Below are 21231 nucleotides of genomic sequence, written 5' to 3'. Positions count from 1 at the left end.
TCTCTGTGTGACCCTCGTGTGGAGCCAAGTTATAAGAGGGATGATAGTACATATCCTCTAAGGACCATGGAGAACTGGGATTGGGAAGGGGTTGCCCCCATCCTTCTACACACATTACAGAACAGTCTCATCAAACCTTGCAGATGTGGAGGCACCTGGGTGGCTCAGTCGGTTGAGCGACCGACTTCGGTTCAGGTCATGATCTCATGGTTTGTGAGTTCGAGCCCCGCGTCGGGCTCTGTGCTGACAGCTCAGAGCCTGGAGCCTGCTTCGGATTGTGTGTCTCCCTCTCTCTCTGCCCCTCTGCCACTCATGCTCTGTCTCTCTCTGTCTCAGAAATAAATAAACATTAAAAAAAAATTAAAACCTTGCAGATGTGGAATCTCCTATCATGGAAACAGATGTTAGGCAACACTTTATTCTTCCCCAGATTAGGGAAGAGACTATAAAGGCAAATATGCCACAGGCCTCTTCTCTGGTAATGGCCTGTCTCACCAAGCTTGTCCTCTGTATTGGGATGAATGTAGGCCTGTGGGCTCTGCAGCCCAGTGTGGATATATCCAGGAAATAATGCCTGCTCTCCTATAGGGATTTTCTTATAGCTTTCCTTTTGGAAGGAAAACCTCCCTGACCTCCTTCCCAAGAAGGTGGGGGACTGTCCCCCTTCTCACTAGACCCTCAAACCATGAATGATGACCTCTTCTGTCATCTTCTTATAGAATCTGGTAGTGCCTCCATCCTGCGGACTTTGCCTCCATTTTTGGATCTTCCTTTTCTCCTTGTTTCTCCCTGGCTTCAGCATAGACTCAAAATTTAAAACTTTGATGGAGGGTGGAAGTCTCTTCCTAAGCATGGAGCCAGGGATGGGTAGGGAATGATGGTCCATCTTCCTTGGTCCCTGCCCCAAAGACAAAACAACAGCTCTCTCATATACTGGTCTTTTCCTCCTCTTTCTCCATATCTGAGAGTTGAGCTCTGCCCTTCTTTCACTAACTCAGTCTCCACTGACATAGTGCCAACACCTGCCTTGGCTCAAACTCAAATATCTCTATCACCACTTCCACCACATATCCATCACTTCTGCATCACCTCCTGCCCGACTCTCCATCTGCAGTCTTACCCTCAAGATTTTGCACAGGTTACGGCCAGTTACATTCTGCCCTGAAACCTTTAATAGCTTCTCCCCTTACCCAAATCTAAAACAAAGCCTAGACTTTAAACCTATTCCTAAAGCTCTGCACATCCTTGTCCTACCCTGCCCTCTCTCCCTTCAGGGCTTTCATGCCATTCTATCAGGAGAAAGTGCTACACTTGAGAAAGTTGAAGACATGGGATTTAAAAATGATGACCACAGGGGCACCCGGGTGGCTCAGTCAGTTAAGCGTCTGACTTTGGCTCAGGTCATGATCTCACTGCTCATGAGTTCGAGCCCCGCGCTGGGCTCTGTGCTGACAGCTGAGCCTGGAACCTGCTTCACATACTGTGTCTCCCTCTCTCTCTACCCCTCTTCTGCTCACACTCTCTTTCCTTCAAAAGTAAATAAACGTTAAAAATTTTTTTTTGTAAATGATGACAACAGCCTTGTCTGAGGTTTGGTGGTAGCACGGCTGACCTCAAATGCTGGTACTTCTGGGAACTTGCAATGTGCAAAGTGCCTTTTACTCTCAGCTCTGGACTTAAGACTTAAGCAGTTTTGTGGGATGGGAGAGGCAGCTCTGCCAGGATATGGAATGTGAGCCCACATTCCATATCCTGGCACACTTGAATGAGTGAACTGAAACAACCCAGTTCTCTGCCTTTTCATTTCCTCCTCCTTTCCCAGGAGTGAGCCAGTAGAGATGGTTTGTGGTAGATAAGAAGGTAGGGTGGATATGAAAATGAGAGGCTCCAGAGCGTTATGTAATCTGTTAATGACACTGCAAAGAGCACAGACTCTAGGTAAAAATACTCACAGCCCTGTTATTTCAAAGCTCTGTAACTCTGGGCAAGTTCATGAACTTCCTTGGCCTTTTTTCCTTATCTGATAAATGGGACAAGTGGTGTTTATCTTTTATGGTTGTTAAACCACATATGTAAATATTAAATTAAATGCTCATGTACTAATTATGGAAGTATCCCAAGTGTGCATTGATAGAAGGATGGATAAAGAAGATGTGGTACACATATATACAGTGGAATATTACTCAGCCATAAAAAGGAATGAAATCTCTCCATTTGCAATGACATGGATGGAGCTAGAGGGTATTATGCTAAGTGAAATGGGTAAGTCAGAAAAAGACAAATATTATATGATTTCACACATATGTGGAATTTAAGAAACAAAACAAATGAACAAAGACAAAGACAAACCAAAAAATAGATCCTTAACTATGGAGAAAAAACTGATGGTTACCAGAGAGTAAGTGGTGGGGAGTGGAATGGGTGAAATAGGTGAAGGTGATTAAGAGTACACGTACCACGATAAGCACTGAGTAATGTATAGAATTGTTGAATCTCTATATTGTACACCTGAAACTAACATAACGCTGCGTGTTAATCATACTGGAATTAACTTTTAAAAAATGTTCATGTACTTAATACTGTCAGACCCATAGTGAGTACTCCATGAAAGGTAGACATTTAATAAAGTATAGTAGTATTATTCTTACTGCCATTTTTATGACTTTGAAGGTTATGTTTTATCCTTAAAATCTAAGTGTCCATTAGACAGAATGCATTGAAGAGAGATCCCCTCTCCAAACAAAACAAAACAAAACAAAACAAAACAAAACAGTGATAAGTTCTATAATAGCTAGAGTTAAGCATTAGAGTGATAAATTAGAGAGGGTATGCTGTTGTATGGAAATAACCATATAGTAGCTAAAGCTGAAATGTTACTAATGTTAAGCTTAGACTTATTTACCACTTTGGATGATAGTCACAACAAACTTATAAATAAACGTGTAAAATTAGCAATAAAATAAAATGAATTTCATGTCTTTTTTCTAGATCTTGGGTATGATGCTTAACTTTTAAAAACTGGAACAAAAGTTGACTTCTGAGAGTCCATATGACCCATAGTTTTCAGCACCAATAAGCATTTGAATTAATACTAATACTGCCATTATAAAAACATTTTAGAGGCTATTTCAGATGAAGAGACTTTACAATTTGCTCAGGAAATGTTTTTAACAACTATAAAAAGTTCCATCTTGATTTTCTCTAATTGGCATCCTTTCTTATTGTTAATGCAAATATTTTAACTTTTATAAAATATAATAAAAAGCCTCAAACAGGTGTGTAGTGTTTTCCATTTAGAGGGTAATAAAGGATTGCAAATATTAGACTGTTAATCTTCATATGCTCATGAGAGAATTATTGTGAAATCCGAAACTTAATTTCAGTTCTAGGCAGGATATCTTGAAGTTACAAGTGAATTGCACTGGGTCAAAATGAGCATACACAGCCTTGAAGTAGGTTAAAAAAAACTATTGAGGCTCCTGGGTGGTTCAGTCAGTTGAGCATCCAACTCTTGATTTGGGCTCAGGTCATGATCTCACAGTTCGTGGGTTTGAGCCCTGCACTGGGCTCCTTGCTGTCAGCAGATTGGGATTATCTCTGTCCCCTCTCTTTGCCTCTCCCTCTCTCCCTCTCTCTCACTCTCTCAAAATAAATAAATAAACTTAAAAAAATATATTATGCAAAATTTTTCCTTGAACTCCTACGTCTTACCAAAGCATGGCTATAACAATAAAAACAACTGCTACTTATTGAGTAAAACGACATACTAGTTACTATATCAGGCATTTCAAATATACTTATCCATTTTACCTTCAAAATATATGCCATAAAGTAGCATCTCTGTCCCCATTTTATAGATAAGGACACTAAGGCTTTATAAGTTTCAGTAACTTGCCCAAAGTCACACAGCTTGTGAGTATCAACCTAAGATTCACACTACTGTTTGCAGTCTCAGTAAATGGAAAATATGGGCTTGATCTAGCTATGCCTGCAACTAGCTAAATATCTGTAAGTTAGGCAGATAATGATAATTAGTGCTGGAAGAAAGATCTGGTCTGAGTCCTCACCTTATACAGGGAAAGTGATAAACTCAAGGCCAGACAACTAATTTTTGGTAAAGCTTTTGATTGGAACACTGAAGACTTGCTTCATTTGGTGCTCTTTTCCACTGTTTCCTTAGACAAAACAAGTCAGCAGCATGAGTAGGTCCATCACAGGACATGGCCTTTTCTTAAGTCAAGTGAGCCAAAACTATGGATGTTCCCTGGCAATTACTTTCCCCCAGGACTTTAGGAATGTCTTATGTAATGTGTCCTCCTGAAAGTGGTCTGTAAGTCATGGAATGGAGTTGGATGGAATATTAGAATTCTACCGGATTCACTCATTCATTCTTGGGTAAGGAAATTCTATCCAATTCTATCCAAATAGTTTTCTCTAAGGTCACACACCACTTGGCAGTAACAAGGCCTTGCCCATTCTACCACATTGCTTAAACGTTTGTATTGAGAGAGAGGGGGGAGAAAAGGAAGAAAAAGGATGGTTTATAGTTCCAGGGAATTTTTTCTTCTAAAGATATTATTATGAATTATTTTTTACAGTGGAAAATCCTTCTCTGAAGGGAATAATCCACCCCATTTGTATCTTTTTTGTTTTCCCTATTTTGAACCTAATGGATTCATCCTATACCTCAATATTTGTTCATGGAGACATGGATCATTATCCTGTAAATAATCCATGAAATTTTACATTCAAATCTTAATTGTCCAAACCTTTCTTTCTTCAAAAACTTGAGTATGTAAACCTGTGATAATAATAATTCACATGAATTAAGCAGAAATTTGCCAAATGGTTTCTGAGTCAATGAGCATTACATATTAACAAGGTGCAAATGAGGTTAAACCAACAAGTCCACTTCTCCAGAGTCCAGCTTTGTTTACGCTTCCCTGTTGGCAAGAAAAGTGGAACAAAGCTGTGTTTCATATGTGTGAAGTAGCCAGACATTGTGAGTATGTGGTAACATGAGCCTTATCTCTCAGACCATTAGAGATTGGAATAAGCAAAGAAAAGGAAGCTGATAGAAATTGTTACAGTGATTTTGAATTCATTGTGAATACAGTTGTATAAGAGATCTTAGAACTTCTGCCAACTTATCTTGAGGCCACAAGTGGCAGCTGTAATTGATCATGCCAGTGGCCTGAACACATGAATGCCCAGCTATAAGAAAACACAGGAAAACTCTGATTTAACAGAAGTAGAAAGTGATAATTCACATTGCCAAATAATTTTTCATTTTGTAAAAGATTATGATAATTGATTCCTAATAAGCTTTCTCAGGGTGGCTACTATATAATTTTTAGAAAATTAAAATTGTGCCTCACATGCAAGTATAAAATGAACACCTTTTGAAGATTTCATTCACTCATTTATTAGCGAGGGAATTGGGAAGATGTTAAGACTGGGTCAAAGACGGGCGCCTGGGTGGCTCAGTCGATTGAAGGTCCAACTCTTGATTTCAGTCCAGGTCATTATCTCACAGTTTTAAAAGTATGAGTCCTGCCTGGGCTGTGCACTGACAGTACAGAGCCTTCTTGAGATTCTCCCCTTTTCTGTGCCCCTCCCTCGCTCACACTTTCTGTCTCTCTCAAAACAAACAAACAAACAAACAAACCTAAAAGAAAAAAGAAAAGACTGGTCAAAGAGCATTTGAAGACTTAAGATACTTATAGGCAATTTAATAAATACATGTTAGGAAAGCATTACTGAACTAGATACAAAAAACTGGCTAATATCCTACAGGGAAATAACCATCACCTTTGGGATTATCAGTTTTGCAAAACACATTATTTGCATCTTTACTGGACAAAAGCCTATGCATTTTATGATAACATCACAGGTCTGGGACCTGTAATCAGCAGTAAACAGTAAATTAAACAATGACATCTCCTACATAATCCTCGGATGAGCTTTCAACTGTATGATACTGACAGAACTTGCCATCTACATTTTTTTTTCCTTTTTCCAGTTTTGGATACTTTTCGTTAAGAAGGCATTTAATTTTTAAAAATTAATTGTATGATATTTTTAGTAATCTAGACATGACATAAACATGTATATAATGATATGGGGAACTGAAATTATTAGATAAAATAAGAATGTGTACAGAAGAATGGAAAGTATTTAGAGGAACCCTTTGAGATGAGACAACGTGGACTGAAGACCCCCTTGGATTTACTACTACTATTTATCAAATGCTCGCTGTGTGTCAGTCATAACTTTAGATGTTTTATAAGTACTGTACCTAATACTCCTATAATGACCCTGAAAATAACTCGTATGGTAAGACAACTGATGATAAGAGAGCTGGACAACTTATCTGAGGTCATATGGCTAACTGGGTAGAAGAGCCCTGGTCTAAACCATCCATTTTTGTGTTCCAAGCTTCTGCTTTATAGAGGTTACTCTGTACTCTGCCACTTGTCAGCATTTCATTATGGGGGTAAAGATCTTAGCATTTTCCACATTTAATTTTAAGCACAAATATTGACTCTCAATACTTGTCTTGGTATGATACCTGGAGCTGATATTTAATGGAGATTTACTGATGGCCACTGGGCAAGTGCCTTGTTCTTGCTTATTTAATCAACACAACAACTCCATGAGGGAGATTAAAAAGCACCTGTAGGGGGCATCTGGGTGGCTCAGTCGGTTGAGCATCCAACTTTGGCCCAGGTCATGATCTCATGGTTTATGAGTTTAAGCCTTGCATCGGGCTCACTACTTACTATCAGTGAAAAGCCTGCTTCTGATTCTCTTTCTCCCCCTCTGTCTTTGGCCCTCCCCTGCTTGCTATCTTGCTGTCTCTCTCTCTCTCAAAAATAAATAAACATTAAAAAAAAAAGAGCGTAGGGTCTCCTGGGTGGCTTAGTCGGTAAAGCATCTGACTTCAGCTCAGGTTATGATCTCACAGTTCAGGGGTTAGAGCCCCAGGTAGGGCTCTGTGCTGACAGCTCAGAGCCTGGAGCTTGCTTCAGATTCCATGTCTCCCACTCTCTCTGCCCCTCCCCCACTTGTGTGTGCGCGCGCGCGCTCTCTCTCAAAAATAAACATTTAAAAAAAGATTTAAAAAAAAGAGCTCAGTCTTTTGAGCTAACTTATTAAACAAAAAAAGCACCCTTAGTTTACAGACAAAACACTATGATAACGAAATCACTATTTGTTCTAATTTAGGAATGTCCAAATGTCTGGTGGCATAGTGTATCTGCAAAATAGAGTGTCTTCCCCTTTCAGAGTTTATAATCCATGAGAAACTATGTAAATGTAAGAACATATTGACATTTATAAAACTACGCAAATATTGAACAGAAACTTAGATTAAACAGAGATGTGAATCATGTACCATTAATAGCTTTCCTAAAGCACTGTGAACATATCATTGAGATAAATGTATCATTGGCAACTTCTAATTTTTTGAAAATCATTTTCTTGCTTTATTATTATGATAGTGCAGAGATTAGTTCAATAATTGGGACTTTCTGACTCCTGGCCCTCAATTCAGGAAGTGGTGTTATATATCCTAAAGTCCTTCCTTCCTTCTTTCTCCTTCTCCTTCTCCTTCTCCTCCTCCTCCTCCTCCTCCTTAATCCCTTAGGCAAGAAATTTCTTGGCAGGACAAAATACTTGAGAAACACAAATTTTTCAAATTCATATTTTGTTTTCTACTTTTTCTGTAGCTAATTATCCCTAATAGTTACCACAGAGTTAATCTATTACTGTCCCCTTCCTGCATCTTGCCAGAAGAGAATGTTGGAACTCATGGATACAGATACATAGACACCTATGTTATCGTGGGAAGCTGAGCACATCTGACTGAAGATTTGTGGGGTTTAAATGAATGCATGCATGAGTCACCTTGTCTGGCCTTTCTAACCCATTAACTGCAATCTACCTATCTATTCTACGTGTCTATTGGTGTGAGAATCTTACTGGATCAGTGCATTGGAGAATCACAGAATCAGGAAGGACCTTTAGGGATCATCATGTCCAAATTCTCTTTCAGTGAAGTTATCTCTTTTACAGCATCCCTGCCTTACAACTGTATAACCATAGGGAATTGTCTATGCCTCCTTAGATGCTTAATAACTAAGTGTGTTATTTTCTTGGGCTGCCACGACAAATTATCACAAACTGGGTGGCTTAAAACAACAGAAATTTCTTCTCCCATAGTTCTGGAGACTAGAATACTGAAATGAAGGTGTTGGCAAAGCCACACTTCCTGTGAAGTCTCTAGAGGAGGATCCCTCCTTGTTAACTTCAGTTTTTGGTCACTCCAGATATTCTTTAATTTGTGCAGCCTAACTCCAATCTCTGCTTCTGTTGGGGTCTCTCTTCTCATGGCTGTCTTCCCCTCTTATAAGGATACCAGTTATATTGGATTAAAGGCCAAACCTAAGGCCTCATCTTAATTTGGTTATATCTGCAAAGAGTCTGTTTCCAGATAGGGTCACACTATAGGTACCAGGGGTTAGGACTTTAGCGTATCTTTTTTTTTTTTTTTTGAGGGGAGTGGGGTCATGATTCAATCCATAACACAGTATAACTGAAAGAGGTAAATGATTTGCCTGGGTATGTCTCCTTACTCATGCTTCTGTTCTTGGCTTTTTGGCTAAGAATCCTTCACATCTATTCAGTCCTGAAGCCTAGCCCGTCATTCTTTCATTGTGACCCTCTCCACACACCTGCCTGACCTGGTATTGTAGGGAGATCCCAAACCCAGTCTTAACTCAACCATTCCAAGAAGCTTGTTCTATTGTTGGGTAGGTTAAATTGCTAAAAGTTCTTTTTTATCTTTGGTACAAAATCTGAGTTAGTGTAGCTTCCAGCCTTTGGTTTTAATTTTTTTCCTGCAGTAACACACGAAACCAATACATCTATTCTTACAAATAATGCCATATTTTTATCACTGCAATTTATAAAGAGATTTCATATTGCCAAATGAAATCTCAGTAGAAATTCTTGTAGATTAACAAAATGAATTGTCTATGGTCATGTGACCTTTGAGCTGCAAAACTTGGATTCCTCGAAAGTCATCTGGCTCTAGGGCTGGCTCTTTATATTATGCCTTAATTGTAATTGTCTTCCTTACCACACTTTTAAAAATATTTGACCAAACATTTACATATCTTGCTTTCTAGTAGTGTCCTTCTTACTTTTATTCCCAAGATAAACTTTTGTATAAATACTCCAGGAGGTATATATGAGAATGTTCCTGGCAGCACTATTCACGCTAGCAAAAACCTAGGAAAACCTAACATCCCATTGACAGGAGAGTGGACACTAGAGTATATTTATTCAATGGAATATTATTTAGCAGTCAAAATTATTGAACAATTGCAATAAGGATGGATAATATGAATGTAATATTAAATGAAAAAATAAGTTCTAAAAGCATACATTAAATATGATACCCTTTTATAAAGTAAAAAATAAAATTAAAACTATACTTTTAAGCTTACTTGAAGATGAGATCTAATTATAAAGGATGAAATGAAAGAATAGATAAACACAACATACAAGATGGTGGTTTAAGTTGAGTGCAACAGGGAAATGCTTGGTGATGACCACATACTGGTACCCAGTTACTACTTCTGTGTAACCAACCACCCAAAACTTAGTGTCATAAAACAACCATTTAATGATGTTCACAGAGTCTATGCATCAGAGATTGGGACAAGAAATGATGTGGATATTTTGGGTTTGCTCTGTGATGTCTGAGCCTCAATTGAGAAGACTGGAAAAATGGGCTGAGATTTTGGCAGTTGGGAACTGAAATAATCTGGGGATGTCTAGCTGTTGATGTTGGCTAATGGCTGGAACACCTAAATGTAGCCTCTCCACATGGATTCTCAGTGTGGGCTAATGTGCACTTCTTCACAGCATGATGGCTGCATCCCAAGAGCAAGCATCCTAAGGGAGAAAAGCAGACGTGTGTTATCACCTTTATGATCTAGTGTAGCTGCATAGTCCCTTTGGCCAAACATTATTGGTCAAGGCAGTTACATTGCTCTAGTTTCAAGAGGAGGATACCACTTTCACTGGCAGAATTTCAATACCATACTGTAAGAATGGGAGCTATCTTTGTGGCCGCCTGCCAGAGCCACCTTGTGGCCACTGACAGAAGTGGAAGTAAATTGTTGCCAAGTTCTTATTTTCTTTTAGGCTGGTGTGTTCATGGGATTTTGCTACATCATTAAAAACAGACAAGCAAATAATCAAACATAAAAATAAACAATTAAGAACATTTGTGGATCAATAAGAGAATGTGTCTTAAACCAAGTATTATGATCACTATATTTTTGTGCCTTTAAGTCAAATAAATACATAAAAACAAACCTGATGGTTAATATTCATCTCCCTCATCTTGAATGCCCCAGATTTCTCACCATCTTGGTCATGCTCTTCTCAATCGTCTCCATTCAGTCAGCATTTCTGTTAAAGTGTCACATCAGAGGGCAAAGATGGATTCTATCTACAGCAAAATACAGTGGACTGTTTGCTCTTATGATCTGTATAGAATATTTCTATTAATACTATAATTTACCTTAACTTTTTTAGGAGCCATCTCACATCATTGGCTCATACTGACCTGAAGTCATTGAAACCTTTGCATTGAAACCTTGCATTTTTTTCATGTCATGCCATACTGTACCATACCCTACCATACCATATTTTCACATCATTGAATCCAGATTCTCTCATCTTGAATTTTAAATTATTTTCATGAATGTGAAGACATTTACATTTCTCTTTGTTAAAGTTTAAATATAGTGCTGCCAATCTGTTTGTTATACTTTTGAAATAAAGTAGAAACCCCATTGTATCATCTAGTGTCCTCACCAATTTTGTAACATTTACAAATTTGATGAGTATGCTGATTGTGTTTTGATCCAAGTTGATCAGAGCAGAGCAGAGAGTACAATCGTGATGGGTTTAGCATGACATGATTTGTTTTCAGTGAATCCAGGCTCTCTTTCTTTTTAAAGGGTAAATAACTCATTGACATATTTCTCATTTCAAGAAAAGATAGATGTTATATTTGCCAGTCTATGGTTTTCAGAATCTGTTTGAATGGATTTCTTCATTCATTTGTTTACTCATTCATTCATGTTACAGACACTATACTATGTACTGGCAATAAAAAAAGTAAGATGTAGCCTTTGGTTTAAAGACCTCATATTTTGTTTCTCCTGCTCCCCACTCCTTTGAAAATCAGGGCTTCACATATCGTTTGGTCTTCTGGCATAACTCCATCGTTTCCCTTAAAGTACTTAAAATGGGTTCAGATTTATGAATGTTATATTGAGAAGACAAGGATAGGGTAAGAGGGCAGGAAATTGCTACCTTACTGAGGCAAGTCTTTGTGGAGGAGATGGAATTTCAGGAAGTCTTAAAACATTTGATGAATGTTGTTTAAGTCTTGACTGAATTTTGTTAGATTTGACATAATACAGAAATATCGTAGAACTTTGAACTAATTATTAAATTTTCCTGAACCACATAGTAAGTGTAAACATTTTTACCATTGTTGGGATAAATCATAGATCTTGAGGACTGGCATGCATCTCACACTAAAACCAGTTTTCTTTTAAAAAGAATGAACCTTATTAAATTTCCCACTTAAAGTTTTATTTTGATATTCTGTATGTGCACATAATACTAGGCTAAAAAAGCTTCTGGAAACAATGCCTCAGGCATTGAAGAAACAAAGTTTATACATTTTATTGTAGAACCCACTTTTTTCTTCAAGGCAGTAACTTTTTACTGCCTGGTTGTGCTCCATTCTTGTGCTAATAAACCTATAGGGATAAGAAATTGAGATTTTTACTAGAAGTGAGCCAAGTATAACTCTTTCCCCAAACTTAGGTGTTAGCATTGTCATTTCACTACTAACATGGAATTCATTTTACCATTCAATTATTCTTTCAACCCTAAATTTGCCTATCGTGCAAGGTGTGTACATGTGTACATTTTGCTTCCATTTTCTTGCTTATCTGGCCCTTTCCCATTATCTGTCTAACAGTTTCTTCTTTCAGAGAGGACCAGGGAAGAAAAAAAGGTGGTCATGGTTCCCTTTCCTTATTTTTGTTGTTTCTCTTCTCAAAGGTAGTATTGGCCAAATTGAAGGTAGTAAGAAGCATTAGGTTTGTGACAAAGTGGTTTTTCTTAGGGCTTCTTAAAAGCAGTTAGTCATTGAGGGATTCTTAAAGAGAAAGGAAATGGGGTAGGATAAAGAAAGTGGAAATGGTGAGGCTCTAGAAATTGTTGCCACAAATCCGAGAACATTTCTTCAATTACTATGCTATTGAATAAAGTCCTGGACTAACTTCTCTACCTCTGAAGAGAGTCTGCTCTTCATGTTATTTTTTTTCTGTTGTTGTGGGGAAAGAGGGTGAGGGGACGTGGGGAGCAGAGGCAAGGCCAGGAGGAATGTTGGAGAAGGAAAGGATAAAATGGAGGTAGGGATAGGAAGAGGTGGAGGTAGGATGCTGTGTATATCTGTGGGAATTAAAATGAGATTTCTCATTAAATTCCAAACTTGAAGGCAATTTGGGGGAATATATTGATGAATCTGGCCAATACCATGCCACATTTTGGTGTTGAGTATTATAAGGCAACTTTAGAACTTCTGAAATTCTTTACTATGATCGAGAAGGAAGATGGACAATGACTTTGAAATGGCTAGTTTATTTGGTCAGTGGAAAGATGAGCAGAGAAAAGTAGGTCATACTGGCAAATTATGATCCATTGATTAATACATTATCATTTACTAAAATTAAATATGTATTTTCTTTTTGGACATAGCATGAGCTTAAAAACTTGAAAGACGACATTTGCCTTTTAGAAAGCCTCTTCTAGAAGTCGATACATACATTGACTGTTAATATACTAACTAAGGTAAAATTATGGTGGTGAAGTTTCTTTTTTATAACTTATTCTTTTCAAGAGATTCCTCATCTGTTGCCTTTTAGCATATGCATTATTTGTGGTTAACTTTCCTATCCCATGTTTTTATCCTTACTTTATTTAGTCTCTAACTTACCCTCAGAAGCCTCCCATTGTTGACTGAGGTTTTTAAGACAAGAAACAATTATTTTGTTTCCAAAGAAAATTAATATAAAGGGGTCTCCTATCTTACCAATCTACTTTAGCCCTTTTCCAGATAATGAATCATTTGAGAATCTGTTCAAAGTACCAGCCTTCCCCTCTGTATATATATATATATATATATATATATATATATATATATACACACACACACACACACATACATACATACACTCAATTTTGCATACAATTCCCGGGTGATAAAATTTCCTTAAAGGTACAGCGATCCCAGCTTAATACACTTTATTTGGGATGCGGGGCAGCAAGGGTAAGAGTGAATTATATTGTTTGGGACTAGACATGGAGATAGGTCTGGTACAGGAACAGCAGCAGACAGGTGTTGTACATCTTTGCACAGAATATCTCTTGATAGTGTGGGAGCTTCTTTAATTAAAATATCATGAGAACAGCTGGCCACCAGCTAGCACTGGCAACACAACAAGAATGTCAATAAATGCATCACAGAAGAAAACTTACAGGCACAGCTGTTTCTAATGGAGACTTTGAGTCTGTAGCCCTACAGACAAGAACTTCAACTTTTCCATTCTGCTCACACTTGCTGTAGCATCTTTAATGTTGAAAATAAACTGAGAACTTCCCCAGAATTGTTAAAAATACCACCGAGGGCATTCAGGCTTTGTAAGACGCTGGAAAAGTAGTTAATTCCAGACAACTCTTCACATGTCTCATTGTGAGTCACTGAGAAAACAAAAAAATGAGCCCCAGGACTCATGACTTGGTTGTCTCCTTTAACTAGTAGACCGCAATCCCATTGGCAACATGAGAGGGCTTGGTTCCAGGATGCAATGCCCAAAGTGGAGGGCAGGGAGCACTGGTGAGCATGTAATGGTAGCTCCTGAGGCGAACACACAATACAATGCATCCAGATGGGTCAGGAATGAGCTCTGGACAAGTCAGAACACGGGACTTCTGGTTTTATTTCCCACATTTGGCTGTCCCCTTTCTCTCCTCTCAATCTCCTTCGCTTTAAAATGGGACTAATGTCAGAGTGAAGGAAGAGAGTACAGATTAAAGCATTTTGAAACCTGCAAATCCTTAATCTCATGGAAGGCGTTATAAGAAAGTTATAACTCCACTTTCACATAAGTGGAAAATGCTGGTAAGTAACATAAATCCTGCTAGTACCTTTTCTACCATTGGTAGCCTACTTTAAAGTCAGAAGAAGCTCTAAAGCAGGCAAAATATGGGAGCTTATATACAGCAGTCCCTCCATATCCTTGGTTTTGAAACTGCTTTCTGCAGTTTCAGTTACGAATAGTCACCTGTGGTTTGGAATCAGGTAATCTTCCTTCTGAGGAATCCTTAGGTCAATAGCAGCCTTGTGCTAGGTGACAATGCCTGCTGTCATTTCTCTCACTTCATCTTATCACGTAGACATTTTATCATCGTACATCTTCAAAAGAAGGGTGAGTACAGTACGGTAACAGATTTTGAGAGAGAGACCACATTCACATAACTTTTACTGCAACAAATTATTATGCTTGTTCTGTTTTGTTATTACTTATTATTGTTAATCTCTTACTGTGCCTCATTTATAAATTCAACTTTATCATAGGTAGCTAGGTATAGGAAAAAACATAGTATATATTGGGCTTGATACTGTCGATGATTTCAGGCATTCACTGGGGGTCTTGGAGCACATTCCAAGGAGGGACCACTGTATACATATTCGTATTCCTGGTGGGAAAACAAAGGTTTGGAAATTTAAATGAATAGTGTAATTACAACACATTTCCTTGATTTTCTTCTCAAAATGGATGTTCTACATATGTAGAACATAATTTGTTCTACAGTCCCGATTAAAAAGATGGGGCAACTGGGTGGCTCAGTAGGTTAAGCTTCTGACTTCAGCTCAGGTCATGGTCTTGCAGTTCATGGGTTTTGAGTCTGGGACAGGCTGTGTGCCGACATCTTGGAGCCTGTAGACTGCTTTGGATTTCGTATCTCCCTCGCTCTCTGTCCCTCCTCTGCTCTTGCTCTGTCTCTCACTCTAGCAAAAAAAAAAAAAAAAAAAAAAAAAAAAAAAAAAAGTAAGCATTAAAAAAGAAGTTAGCAATTTACCTAAACAGAAAAGGAAAAAAGGAAGAGAATGAAATTTTTGAAAGCTCTTTATGTGCCAGACACTTCAGATATTTTATCTCATATAATCCCTTACAACAACACAGGAAGAAAGTAGAGTGTTTCTTATTTTACAGATGAGAAAACTGCAGCTTGGTGACATCAGGTGGCTTTCTTACCACTCAGCTGGGTATCAAATCTAGGATTTAAGTCCAAGTCTGTCCAACTCCAAAGCATATGTTCTCCTACATACTGTACATTCCACCTTGAGCATTTTATTGTGAAATAAGGATTTATTTCATTAAACATAGTAAAGGAAATAGGCCAATTCGTTTACCCATTCAACAAGCCTTTCTTAAATATGTATTATATATACAACACTGAGCTAAGTGCTAGAGATACAAAGATGCAATAAGAGAGCACTTGTTCACAACAAAACCTTCTTTTTTAAAGATGTTTATTTATTTTTGCAAGAGACAGAAAGAGAGAGAGAGAGAGAGAGAGAGAGAGAGAGAGAGGGCACAAGCAGGGGAGGGGCGGAGAGAGAGGGAGACACAGAATCTGAAGAAGGCTCCAGGCCCCGAAGTGTTAGCCCAGAGCCCAAAGTGGAGCTTGTACTCGTGAGCCAAAGTCAGATGCTTAACCAACTGAGCTACCCAGGCGCCCAACAAAATCTTCTTGAATTCATCTACATTTATCAAAAAAGAGAAACTCATTTAAAAAAATGGAAGCAAATCCCAAGCAGATTCAAATCTAACAAAGAGCTTTATTTTATTAAGCCTCTCAGTATATTAACATAGGATCATCTAAAACTAAGAGTGTCTACAAAGATCTTGAGATCCCCATCTCCAAACCTCATGCCACATCTGAAGTTTTAACTGGAACAAGTTCATACACCTCAATGGTCAAAAGAGAGGCATAGTTGTCTATTCTGTGAGCTACTCAACTTTCAGAGCTACCTAGTTAGCAGAAGCCAAGAGAGTCTTGGATGATTAGATTCAGGGTCAATAAAGTAAGATTAAGATGTCCCTGAATTTTGAACCACTAGGCTGTGAGACAATGTCTTATCATGTCGGTAGAGTTATAGTTTAAAAAGTATTTATTTTGGTGTTGATAGTGATTACCATCACTGCCTAGACACTTTGGACTTTGTTTCAGAAGGAATTCCAAATATTACTTATAAGAAGCAAGCCCCAATCTCTTAATGACAAAATGTATCCCCAGCGACTGTGAATAGGGTAAAATGGCAAAACAAATACAATGCTTTTTACTTGAGGGATCTGCCAGCAGAGGGCAATATTAGTTCTCACACTTTTCCTAATACCTCTTCTGATCCTAAACTATTAAGAATAAAATACCTATTTAGTAGAAATCTCGGGTTGTAATTTGTTGTTGTTGTTCCACGCAAATAAGACTAGTCACATAGTAGAAGCAAAGATAAGACATAATGTTGATTATTAAAACTCCAACATCTCTGATAAGAATTAATGAAAACTCTAGAACACTCACAAAAGCTCTACATTTTTGTTGCTTATAATGTGAATGGGAGGTTACCATCTCTTCATGGTATTTTCCTAGTGTCTAACATAGAGAAGGTTCTCTGCGACTGTCCATTGAATGACTTACAAGTAATAAATGCTGATCAAATATACACACACAGGTTGGGGCGGAAGCTGAGGGTAGGGATGAAAACTTCTCATGCTTCCCTCCCATTTAGAATGCAATCATTTTTTGCACATGGTTTCTCTGAATGCTTCTGTTACCACCTTGGAAACTAGTTTCTGGCCTTTCTGCAAGTTTTAGGGCAGCCTTAAATCGATGAGCTTAGTCTTCATAGCTTTGCATTAGTGGAAGACAAACGCTATTCCTGAATTTTCCGTAGGAGAGTTCTGAGGCTTACTTAAGTTGGTAAAGATACTGGATTTGTGAAAAGTAAGATTAGGAAAATTAAAGTATTATTGATTAATTGCTGGTTGGGTGAAATGAGCCACTTGAGAGAACTAAAGTCACAAACACCGAGACTATGATTTTCTTTAGGCTGTACTCAGTTGAAAGATATAACACAAATTGTGACTCAGTGTGCATGTGTTACACACTGGATATCTCCGAATTTTATTTTGTCAATGTTGGTGTGTAGTTATTTCATCACTGATTATTTGGTGCTTACGTAGGATGATAGCAGCAATGTTAGGAGTTTGAATTAGTTGGCACAATGCCATTTTTTTCAACATCTGTTAAATATGGTTCTAATTTTATACTGTTTCAGCATATAGCTAAATATTTAGCATTAAAAAATACCCTTTGGGGATGACTGAATGAGTTTTCATGTTTCCAATAATTCATTGTGCATTTGTGTTTAGAAAAATCAACTTTAAGGCATAAACTACAAGTCCAGTGGGAAGAAACCTTTTTCTGTGCACTCTTGATGTTTAGCTTTTGGCCAGCCTATAAGTCACAGCAAAAGAAATTTACAGAGATGCTTTCAATGCAGTACAGAAAATCCTCTACTGAGGGACTTGGGATTAGCCGCAGTGTGAGTGGAAGAATTTGGCTAAGATTTTGTCCATCAAGTCTCAGCAAAGTTTGCCCACCAGGGTCATTTACAGGCTAATGCAGCTCAAGTTCTGTAAGAAAATAACACACCTGATCTGTCATCAATAAGGTGTTCTGTTTAAGCAGTTTTTCCAGGGAAGGTTTAGGTTTATGCTCTCTTGGCACACTCTCGTACCACATTGACTAGTGGCTACAAGTCCACAAGCTGGTATTGGGCTGGATTTGGTCACCAACACCATAGTCAAACTAAGTGGTACACATGCTAATTACTCTGGTTTCATTAGCATGCTGTTCTGATGGAGGTAGTAGTTACAATTTATTATAGAATTTTTCTTTTTTCAATAATCATGGATCTCTTCCATCCTCAGTGTTTCAGTAGTAACACCGTACTTTCTAAGCTTTGCTTAAGCAGCAATGCCTCATTTGCCATATGGCAGTGAGCGACAGTAGCGTTATTGCTTTAGGGTACATTTTCAATGTTTATTTATGCTATATAATGCCTTTAGTCTGATTTCCAATAGGCCCAATAGAATTTCTTTCAGATGTTCAGTCTTTTAAGTTTAAGACATGACTCTGCTGGTAAAATACACTCACGAATTACCATGAATTATTTAATTCATTTTATTTTGTGAATGCAAATGACTAATAAAAATTAGTTGGATTTCTTGATGCTATCATAGTCATGCCTCATTAAAAATGGTTTGGGGGCTACTTTTGCTATTTGTTTTATAAATAGCCTTTTTATTTTACAATGGTTTTAGATTTATGGAAAAATTGTGCAGATAGTACAGAAAGTTCCCTTATGCTCTTTAGCCATTTTCCCCTAGTATTAACATCTTTCATTGTTCTGATAGATTCGTTACAACTAGTGAACCAATATTAACTAAATATTAACTGAATTCCACCACACTTGGTTCATGTTTGCTCAGCTTTTGCCGAATACTCCTTTCCTGTTCCAGAATCCCATCCAGGATAGCATATCGCACATTAGGATTCTCTAGACCATGACAAGAAGTCTTGAGGCTATTCTTGGAAGGAAGACGACAGATGCTTTTCTCATCACATCATATCCAGAGTATGTGCTATCAACTAACTTCTCATTGTTGATGTTAACCTTGATCACGTGGTGGAGTTAGCACTGGCCGGGTTTCTCCCCTGTAAAGTTATTACCCCCCTTTCTTTACTGTATTCTTGAGGGGTAGTCACTATGTGCAGCCCACGTTTGAGGGGTAGGTTTTTATCTTCCATCTTTTTGACATGGGGTTATGTACCTATATTATTTAGAACTCTTCTGCATAGAAGAGTCATTTACTTGTTTATTTGTTCAGTATTTGTATCCTAATGGGCTCTGCGATATTTATTTCACACTGTGGATTATAATCAATGTTTTTTTTTTTTTAACGTTTATTCATTTTTGAGAGACAGAGACACAGCATGAGTGCGGAAGAGGCAGAGAGAGGGAGACACAGAATCCGAAACAGGCTCCAGGCTCTGAGCTGTCAGCACAGAGCCTGACTCGAGGCTCGAACTCACAAACTGTGAGATCCTGACCTGAGCCGAAATCAGACGCTCAACCGACTAAGCCACCCAGGCGCCCCTTGATGTTTTGTTATTTTGTTGCTCATAAATTGTTCCAGATTTGACCACTGGGAGTTCTTTCAGTTGGCTTCTACTGGATCTCACAAACTGTGGGATCATGACCTGAGCTGTGATCAAGGGTCGGATGCTTAACCAACTAAGCCACCCAGGTGCCCCAACATTGGCTTCCTTTTTACTTACATTAAAAAAAACCCCACAAAACTGGATTTTTAACTGAGTGTAGGCTGAAAATAAATAGGAAACAAAGAAAGAAAATTGGTTTTCATGATATATTCCCTTACATCCTTAGAGGAACCTGGAATTAGTTATTTTATTTTGATTAATGTTTTTTTGAATAAGACTAAGATATTTAAATTAAAAAGTGAAGGCAAAAAGTTGAATCCAGTTTATTGTTATTGAAATCAACACTTTTCCTCTTTCTTTAATTGGTGTAAAAAAAAAAATATGTGGAAGGTTGTGACCAGCTGTAGTTCTTCTGAAAACGGAAAAAGAAGAGAGTCTTAAATTATATTAGAAGAAATATAAGGGGGAAATATTCTGATAAAGAGAGTTGGTCAATGTTGGAATGTAAGATAAGAAGTTAGAATTCTTCCTCTGTTTTTAAAAATTAGGACAGATTCCCAGCTGTCTGGAATAGTAGGTGTTTTCTGATTTTCAAAGCTCTTTCCCCTCCCTGAATTCGGACACTCTTTACATCTGTAATCAAAGCCTTAGCCTAGGAAAGCCCGTACTTTGAAGATATGGGAGGAAGGTGTATAAAAAGAGAAGAAAGATTTCACCCTTAAAAAAAAAAATCAGACTTAGAATAAAGGTGAAAATAGAAAATGGGTTATATCTACCACCCGAACTACACTTTCATACTTTTCATATTTTTCACTATCAAGTAAATCCATATTGGAACATCAATCTTCCCCTTCTTCATAGCCCCTGATGGTTAATAGGGACTGATCACAGGCACTAATGGATGTTTCCTTTTAATCAACAGGTGAGTGACTAGATAAGTCACAGCTTTATGCCATTCCCTTTTTGGAAAACGTTTTTTAAAGCTACTTACTGCTAAATTGTCCTTACTTCTACAACTTTTTAATTATCTCTCTGGAGGTAAGTAAAGATAATTTTTGCATAAATAAGATGGTTTAAAATAAGATGGTTTGGGGGCACCTGGGTGTCTCAGTCGGTTAAGCGGCTGACTTCGGCTCAGGTCATGATCTCGCGGTCCGTGAGTTCGAGCCCGATGTCGGGCTCCGTGCTGACAGCTCAGAGCCTGGAGCCTGTTTCAGATTCTGTGTCTCCCTCTCTCTGACCCTCCCCCATTCATGCTCTGTCTCTCTCTGTCTCAAAGATAAATAAACGTTAAAAAAATTAAAAAAAAAAATAAGATGGTTTAGGGGTGCCTGGGTGGCTCAGTCATTTAAGCGTCTGACTTTGGCTCAGGTCATGATCTCACGGTTTGTGAGTTTGAGCTCCACATTAGGCTCTTTGCTGTCAGCACAGAGCCTGCTTTGGATCCTCTGTCCCCCTTTCTCTTGGCCCCTTCCCCACTGGTGCGTTTGCATGTGTGTGTGTGTGTGTGTGTGTGTGTGTGTGTGTGCGTGCACGCACTTTTTCAAAAATAAACATGTAAAAGATAAAATAAGATTCTAACCAATTATTTTAGCCTTATAAATATGATTAATTTTCCCTGCAGAATATTTTCATAAGAATGTCATATTCAGGCTAGTAATAAAATTATTTTGCATGGTGGCAATGGAGTGTATTGAAAAGAGGGCTCAAAGACCTAGGGTTTACTCCTGGCTGTACCATATACTACTGATGTGATCTGGGGCAAGTTACTTGATG

This window comes from Panthera onca, chromosome F1 (assembly GCF_046562875.1).
Source record: "Panthera onca isolate mPanOnc1 chromosome F1, mPanOnc1 haplotype 2, whole genome shotgun sequence".
Taxonomy (NCBI): domain Eukaryota; kingdom Metazoa; phylum Chordata; class Mammalia; order Carnivora; family Felidae; genus Panthera; species Panthera onca.
This window is presented reverse-complemented; position numbering follows the sequence as displayed.